Source organism: Nipponia nippon, unplaced genomic scaffold (assembly GCF_047370975.1).
Source record: "Nipponia nippon isolate SJK-2023a ecotype South Korea unplaced genomic scaffold, ASM4737097v1 scaffold_1, whole genome shotgun sequence".
Taxonomy (NCBI): domain Eukaryota; kingdom Metazoa; phylum Chordata; class Aves; order Pelecaniformes; family Threskiornithidae; genus Nipponia; species Nipponia nippon.
The window spans coordinates 150,870,806-150,879,051 of NW_028262290.1; the positions used below are offsets into that span (position 1 = coordinate 150,870,806).

The following is an 8,246-nucleotide window of genomic DNA, read 5'->3' on the forward strand; positions in this document are numbered from 1 at the left end:
AAACTAGACAAAAGTTTCCAAGAAAAAGGTGCATTTGAAGATCTGAAATCACATCTGCCTTCTGGAAGCAAAAAAAACCCAACAGAATCAAAAGTCTAAGATTTTTTTTCCTCAATTGCGAACAGTATTGTAAAGTTTGTTTAATATTGCCATTTAGGGAAAAACATAATGGAGTGATTGACCCAACTCTGTTCTCAAATGCTCTGCTAAAAGAACAAACTATTTGTGCAAATAACAAAAAACAGCTGAAGGCATTTGGGTGGTCTCAGTTTCAGTCCTGTAATACAGAACAGTCCCTTCTTTCTATATCCAATACCAATTTGTTTTCCTTCTTCAGTGAAGCCTCAAAATGTGTTGATGACAAAAGCAATAAAACCCACTGAACATCCATATTATTAATTCAGGACATTTTACTAGTAGACTGACAACTTAAAAGTGCTTCTTGATTCATCATACATAGAGCACTCATGTACAAAACAGAACAGGTTTTTATAGACTGATGCTTTTTGATTTCCTAACAATATTTTGGGGGTTCATATACTTTTACTTTTAGAACAGTGCATATCATTAGCATTGACTGATGTTGGACTGAATGCTGATATTTAAACTTTACTGCCTTGCTTCCTAAAAACATGGATCTAGCTTATTTCTTCACCACCTGTTCTGTTTTGACTGAGCTAAGCAAGACCAAGAACTGAGAGAAGCTCATCTCTTGGTGCATGTAGCACTGTTTGCTCCACTGAAACAGCAACCTGATATAAATCTGAGATTACAGGCATTCACAGAAAATTGGCAGACTGTAACCTCACTTAGGGAGGCTAACTAGCCAAGGACGGCCAAAAAAAACACCAAAATTAAGTTTTGTATCGTTACTATTTAAAAATCAATGACACGCAGAAGACTGAAGTGTGCTCAAAACTACACAAATCAGTTAACAGGAACATCCCTATTTTCTATGGTTCATCCAAAAGAACCACAAACATATATGTAAGAAAAGTGAAGTGGCAAAGAAGCACGCATACAGAAATGACATCAGTCTAAGCTGTCATTTGTCACTATGCATCATTTTCAGAACATTGTCCCTAAGGGAAGGTCCTTAGAAGAGAAGAAAGATTCCCTTGCAATTGTCCCTTACAACAGATGAATAATGCACCAAGAAGTAAGATGACACACCTTTAAAGGTTTGTTTGGCTTGGTTTCTACTTTTGGGTCAGGTAAAACCATTAAAAACTTCCTACAGATATTTCAGTCTTCAGTTACTGATAACACAGGGCTTCATGCAGAAGACTGAGTATGGAAACATTGCTCTGACTGATCTGTCAGCCAAACTGAAACAAACAGCAAAATTTTTCCATGAAACTATAACTTAGAAGCCACTTAAAATCCCAAACCAATTTCACTGATAGGTCCTAGTAAGTCTGCCAGGAGTGGTTTCTTTCCCCCCACAACTCCTATACCTTTCAAACAAATTTTCCAAGCTGCTTTTCCATCTCTTTTGCACCTGCTGCTCCTGGCAAATACCCAAGCAAGCCACAAGAACACTCCTACCTCCCTGCGTTCCCAGTGACTTACTGTGACAGAGGCTTCAGCAGGGCTGGGATAGTCCAGCTCTGAAGCTCATCTCAGCACATGACCCCTCCTTGGCATTAACTCTGATACTTTTTCTAAACCAACAACCTTGGGCTTAGGCTTTCTGAAAATCAATAAAGAGCTAAGCCACAGAATGAAACTGCAGGATGCATACACAGAAATTAATATCCTATAGCAGCCTCTAAAAGTCCCACTTTAAAAACTGCATATATTCATTACACAATACTGCATAATTTTATTCTTTATATGATCCCATGAAGAAAACAACTCATCATTCTGCAAAAAATAAAGTTTTAAAAAAACAAAAACAAAAACAACTTAACCACAAATGAAGTGACCGCAATGCATTACAACTCTGAAAGATGCATCGAGCTACATATTATATTATTTCCTTTCCATTTCTGCAATAGTTGAAAGTATAGTGACAGCTCAATACTAAGCCTGTTATGGTATCAGGACATCAGCTAGCCTCCCTTCAGGCAAGGTTTTCAGTACTGTATGCCCTTCAAAAAGATGCAAGAAAGAACCAAAGAACAGTTCACAGTTTAGGTGAGGAAATAGTTGTTTCCTAAAATGGTAAAAGACTGAAGTGACAAATGAAAGAGAGTCTCTCCTTAATTTATGCACTTTCGTATCCTTGTTTAATACGCAGTACAGTTCTACCTCAGTTAGATTTATGGTGTTTTGATTATATTTTTTTTATATTAATTAGGAAGAATTACCAGATTAAGATGTATTGCTCCACAAACCACGGTAACATTTCCTACAACATTTAGTTACACTACAAACACCCATGGAATCAGTCCTTTAAAAAAATAATGCTTGAATAATACTTACACTAGGTTTAATCAGCTTATTAAGGACAAACCAATATCTGCAAGTACTATAATAAGTCAAAAGACACGCTTAATTAAAAAATATCACATGAAGAACAAGATCATTTCTACCCAGCTGTTCTGTACATTTTCATGAAGGGTGACAAGACCAATAGTAATACAGAGCAAATATAATACAAAGAAGACAGCATTCTCCAAATGCCATTTTAAGCTGACAGTAAGCACCTGTTTGTTACACCAGCAAGAGAAAGCATGGAATAAAAAAATTATCACAACTTTTTATTTTCAAAACTAAAAAAACTCCAAATCATTAAAGATCTACATTATATTCTTTTTAATCGTTACATTGTGAAGAAGTTTGCATTTCATTCAACTTTGATAACACCACCATGCAAATACACTTCATGAGAAAGTGCTCTATTATTCAAGCATCGCTGTTCTCTTATTTGCCAATGTTAGTCTTGTAAAAGTATATGTTCATGTTCTAAATTTTGTTTAAAAAAAAATCTTTTTAAGTAAAAACATGTTCTGAGTCTCCGTAAGCAAATTATAACGATAAACATGAAGCATTAAGTCTAAGTAAATAAGGACAAAACTTGACTGCAGATGACGATGAGCATCAAAACATCTTTTATTGCTGTTGAACCACTAATATCTTTTATGGAAATCCTGAAAACAATTAGTTTCATTGGAGTACACTCCCACTGGAGTACACCCTCAATGACGTTAAAGAATTTAAAAAAACACCAACAAACAGCAACTCAAGCACAGAAATAAAAACTGCCTACGTAAGAAGGAAAGTACATAGATGGCAACTGAATGTTTTTCTTCTTTGATCACATTTAACCAGAACACTGAAAAGAAGATTCCAAAAAAGTTTGTGGTATTTTCTCAGTCCAGTTTTACAGAAGAAAAAGCATATAAACCCTAGGGAAAGGACACATTGAAAAATTTCCATTAAAGGATGCAAAATTAAAATGCATCAGCTACCTAGGGCTGTCTGCATCTACTCATGTAACCTGTGCTAAACGTGTAGCAGCTTACCACAATCGAAAGCAGGTAAGCTACCTACATCTACCACTGGAAAGAACCTTAGCTTACCATATGTCATTTCTTTGTGTTCAGACAGACATAGAATCAAAAATCAAAATATTCTGCAAGGATATTAACCATATTCTTTCAACATACCCACCTTATACATCCTGCTGCTGCTATGGCCAATAAAATATTTCATCCATCTTAACTCCTGTTTCAAGGATAACAAAAAACAGGAAGTCCAATATCTCAGGAAATGTATTTAGCAAAGGACAGGAAATCATATTAAATAAAAAAAAAAAAAGAGGCATACATTTTAGAAAGTGGTAAATAAACAAGAATTCTGCTAAAACATGTTTGCTCTTAACAGATCAAATACAATGGCAGCTCCTCTGAGGCTTAGCATATATTAACAGTAATTCAGATTAGAAATTGCAATAATAACTATTTAAATAAATATTGCTGAAATAACTGTTAAAAGTTCACACATTCCTGATTTGGCCATGTACTTTTAAAACTCTGTAAGTTTCTATAATTGTAAGTGCAGTAACATCTTCAGCTAACTTCACATCAAAATTGTACTTTCACAATTTGACCATTTCACTTTGGCCTGCCATCTACCTCATTAGGTGCAAATAAATACATGAAACCATCACCAGTTTCATATAGACATTTAAAACATTAAACCGCTTCCATAAATAACGTATTACCTCTGCATATAAAAAACCGCAAAACACCCCAAGTCACAGATGAAGAACACTCCGTCTAATGCAGCATAATCATTGAACCTGTACATCAAAAACATATGTATGACAATCACTACATATATCTAAAGTTTCATGTGAGAAAGTCAGAAATACCTAATCATATGCTGTCACTATCATTGCTAGTTCCGATATTCTCACAAATGAGATGTAGAGGATACATAGGGAACTAGTGTTCCCTTCATGAATGCTTTGAAAAACATTTTAGTTACAAAATTTTAGTTACCCCAAAATCTATTACTTCAACACTTGCCCAAAAGTTAAAAACATTGGAACCATACCATAGTGCTAGTTTTCTTCTGATCCTCCAGTTATCATTACCCAAGAATATTTTTTTAATTAAACACTAAGGACATTATATCAGATCATCACAAAAAATATTTTAAATATACACCATAACTGTCATAAGCTTTTTTCCTTCCTTTTCCTTTTTGATTTTTGACAAACTTTAAGTTTGAAAAAATCCTACTCTTCTAGCTACTGAAGCAGAAAAAAATGCACTCGTCCCCGAAATATATATTTTGCTTTGCATAAAAATAACCTTTTAAAAAAATTAACTTAAATTAGTACTAAAAATAACCAGCTACTATATGGTTAGACAAGACAAAAAAGCAGCAGCTCAGTGTTTTAGTTGCTGAACGGTCCTGTGAAAAAACAAAAAACTGCGCACAAAAACTACTGTGATCCAAGGGAGCTGTGCATTTACCTTATGTTTTCCACCTCTTTCCTTTTTATTATAGAATAATAATAAGACAGACCATTTTTAATAGCATATGACAGGTTCAAATAACCAGTACAAGCCTTTGAAACTATAATTTCTAAACTAAGCTAGCTAAAGTACACCACATTTAAGAGCTAGAATGTTAACTGAGACTTCAACACACATTAAAAAGCTTCAATGAGATATACTTAACATGGAAAGAAAGGAAGGAACTGGGTACACGGCAGTATGAATCGAATAGCAAAAGACTGTCAATAGAAGGGAAGATGTATCACATCAATTTCAAATCCCAGCATAGAACTAGGTGAGTCTTTTCACAAAGCGTGACTTTTGGACGTAACAAATTTAAACAAGCCAATCTCACATTGTTTCAAATTGGCCACGCTGCAGACATGACTGCAGTCCTTCCAAAAGTCTCTTATGCTGCTTTCAAACACTTCCCTCCTTATTTTGCCAGCGCCAGCCACATCAGATCACTTAGAAGTTGGGATATGTTCTTTATTTCATTAGTAGAAATATAAAAAGTTCTAATGGATTCATAAGCCGGCAGGCCTCAGCACCAGTTACGCACAAACACTACACCCGTTTATTGCGTTCATTTCTGCAGCCACAGAGCGAACGCAAACCCTTCAGCTCTCAGGTTCCTCCCAGACCCCGAGAGGGCTGCATGTAGCATCTGTACTTTTATGGAAGCAGCGGCAAGGTTTAGGAAACGACGCTCAGGTCTGAGTCAAGAGCTCCGCGCGCAGCTCCGACCGGCGCTGGCAGGGGGATTTCACACCAGCCAAATGCTGCCACAACTCAGCCTCACAAAACCCCAGCCCATCTACTGCCTCCCTCGTATATGCACCATCTTATGGCCACGCGTACTAAAGAAAGTGTAAGTGCGCTGCAGAAGTAACTTCCGTGACTCGTAGAAACCTTTCCGCAGACCTTTATTGTAACATCACACCGGGTGACTGCAGCCGCACCCGCTGGCGCCTCCCGCCTTGCAGGGGGCAGACACCACCCTCAACGGGACCCTCGGGGCCGCCTTACCAGCGCGCCCCCCCCGCGCCGGGCAGCCGCCCCTGCGGCCCTCCCCGCCCCGGCGCTGCCCGCGCCCCGCAGGCCGCGCCCCGCTGCTCCCGGGCTCCGGCGGCGGGAGGCGAGCGGGCCCCGCACGCAGCCGGGCGGCCCGCGGCCGCGCTGCCAGCCTGCCCCGCCGCAGGGGGCGAGCCCTCCCTCCGCCGGGCGGAGGCACGGCTGCCCTGCGGGCTCGGGGCCCGCTTCCCCGTGACTGGGCGAGTCAGGGGCCGCGGAGCCCCAGCGGCAGGGCCCGGCGAGGGACCCTCGGGCTCGCCGAGGGCTGGGCCGGGGTAGGCGCCCACCTCCGCAGGGCGCTGCCGCCGGGAGCCGCTGCCCCGCCGCCCCCGACTTCCCGGCCGCCAGCGGGGCGGCCTCCCCGGCCCCGCGCCGCCGCCCGGCGCCTCGGCCCGGGGGGGGGAGGGAGCGGCTGCAGCCGCGCCCCACGCCATCCCCAGCGCCGCCCGCTCGCCCCCACCCACCCCGGGCCGCGGCCCCCACCGCCACGGGGGGGAAGGGAACTTACAAACGCGCCCCTCTGCGTGCCTGCGTCACGCCGCCGCGACGTCACGGCGACGGCGCGGTGTGGCGTCACACCCCGCAGGAAGGCCGTGTGCGTGTGGGCGGCCTGCCCGCCTGCCCGCCCGGGGCGCAGGCGCACTGCCGCCGCCGGGCCGGGGGTGTTGGCGGGAAAGCGGCGGCCGCTGCTGCGGGGGTGGTGAGGGGCGGCCGGGACCGCGGGCCGCGCCCGGGCCTCAGCCCCGCTGCCCCTGGGACGCAGGGTTACATGGCTGACTCCCCAGGAGCCCCTCTGCCTGGAGCGAGGCCTTCCCTTCCCAGCCAGCCATTGGTGGGGGGAGCCGGGCTCCCAGCCGGCCCCAAAACAGGCTGTCATCGTGCTGCAGGTCAGGGGCGGTGGGATCGGGGATTTCGGAGAGGCAGGTTGGGAAAAGGAGTTTCTGGAAAGTGCAGGAGTTATTCTGGGAAATGGGTGTGAGGGGCCTGCAAGCACTGGGTCAGAGGGGAGCACAGTGTGTCCAGGTGGCCAAGAGGGCCAATGGCATCCTGGCTTGTATCAGGAATAGTGTGGCCAGCAGGACCAGGGAAGTGATCGTCCCCCTGTACTGGGCACTGGTGAGGCTGCACCTCGAATCCTGTGTTCAGTTTTGGGCCCCTCACTACAAGAAGGACATCGAGGTGCTGGAGCGTGTCCAGAGGAGGGCAACGAAGCTGGTGAAGGGTGTGAAGCACAAGTCTTATGAGGAGCGGCTGAGGGAGCTGGGGTTGTTTAGCCTGGAGAAGAGGAGGCTGAGGGGAGACCTTATTGCTCTCTACAACTACCTGAAAGGAGGCTGTAGCGAGGTGGGGGTTGGTCTCTTCTCCCAAGTAAAGTGTGGTAGGATGAGAAGAAGCAGCATCAAGTTGCATCAGGGGAGGTTTAGGTTGGATATTATGGAGCAGATCATCTTGAGTGCCATCACACAGCACGTACAGGACAACCAGGGGATCAGCCCCAGTCAGCATGGGTTTATGGAAGGCAGGTCCTGCTTCACTAACCTGGTCTCCTTCTATGACAAGATGACCAGCTTAGTGGCTGAGGGAAAGGCTGTGGATGTTGTCTACCTGGACTTTAGTAAGGCCTTTGACACCATTTCCCACAGCATTCTTCTGGAGAAACGCTGCTCACGGCTTGGACAGGTGTACTCTTCGCTGGGTCAAAAACTGGCTGGATGGCCGGGCCCAAAGAGTTGTGGTGAATGGAGTTAAATCCAGTTAGCGGCCGGTCACAAGTGGTGTTCCCTAGGGCTCAGTAGTGGGGTCAGTTCTGTTCAATATCTTTATCAGTGATTTGGACGAGGGGATCGAGTGCACCCTCAGTAAGTTTGCAGACGACACCAAGTTGGGCGGGAATGTTGATCTGCTGGAGGGTAGGAAGGCCCTACAGAGGGACCTGGACAGGCTGGATCGATGGGCCGGGGCCAACTGTATGAGGTTGAACAAGGCTCAGTGCCAGGTCCTGCACTTGGGTCACAACAACCCCATGCAACGCCACAGGCTTGGGGAAGAGTGGCTGGAGAGCTGCCTGGTGGAAAAGGACCTAGGGGTGTTGGTTGACAGCCGGCTGAATATGAGCCGGCAGCGTGCTCGGGTTGGTCTCTCTTCCCAAGTAACAAGCAATAGGACAAGAGGAAATGGCCTCAAGTTGTGCCAGGGGCTTAGGTTGGATATTAAGAA

At 44.6% G+C, this 8,246-nt stretch overlaps 1 protein-coding gene across 15 annotated transcripts in view; it reads right to left on the reverse strand.

Annotated features, from left to right (window-relative positions):
• Nucleotides 1-6,658, reverse strand: part of ZNF438 (zinc finger protein 438) — a 59,768-nt gene extending 53,110 nt beyond the window's left edge. For 7 of the 15 annotated variants that reach the window (XM_087777924.1, XM_087777953.1, XM_087777891.1 and 4 more), the window contains exons 1-3: nucleotides 6,538-6,639; nucleotides 4,172-4,249; nucleotides 3,619-3,672 (exon numbers count right to left, since the gene is read on the reverse strand). The gene's annotated coding sequence lies outside the window, so the exon portion shown is untranslated. Of the gene's footprint in view, nucleotides 1-3,618; nucleotides 4,128-4,171; nucleotides 4,250-6,537 lie in introns of those variants that run through there. The other 8 variants (XM_087777933.1, XM_087777912.1, XM_087777980.1 and 5 more) reach the window with 5 other exon arrangements.
• Nucleotides 6,659-8,246: the final 1,588 nt, after the last annotated feature.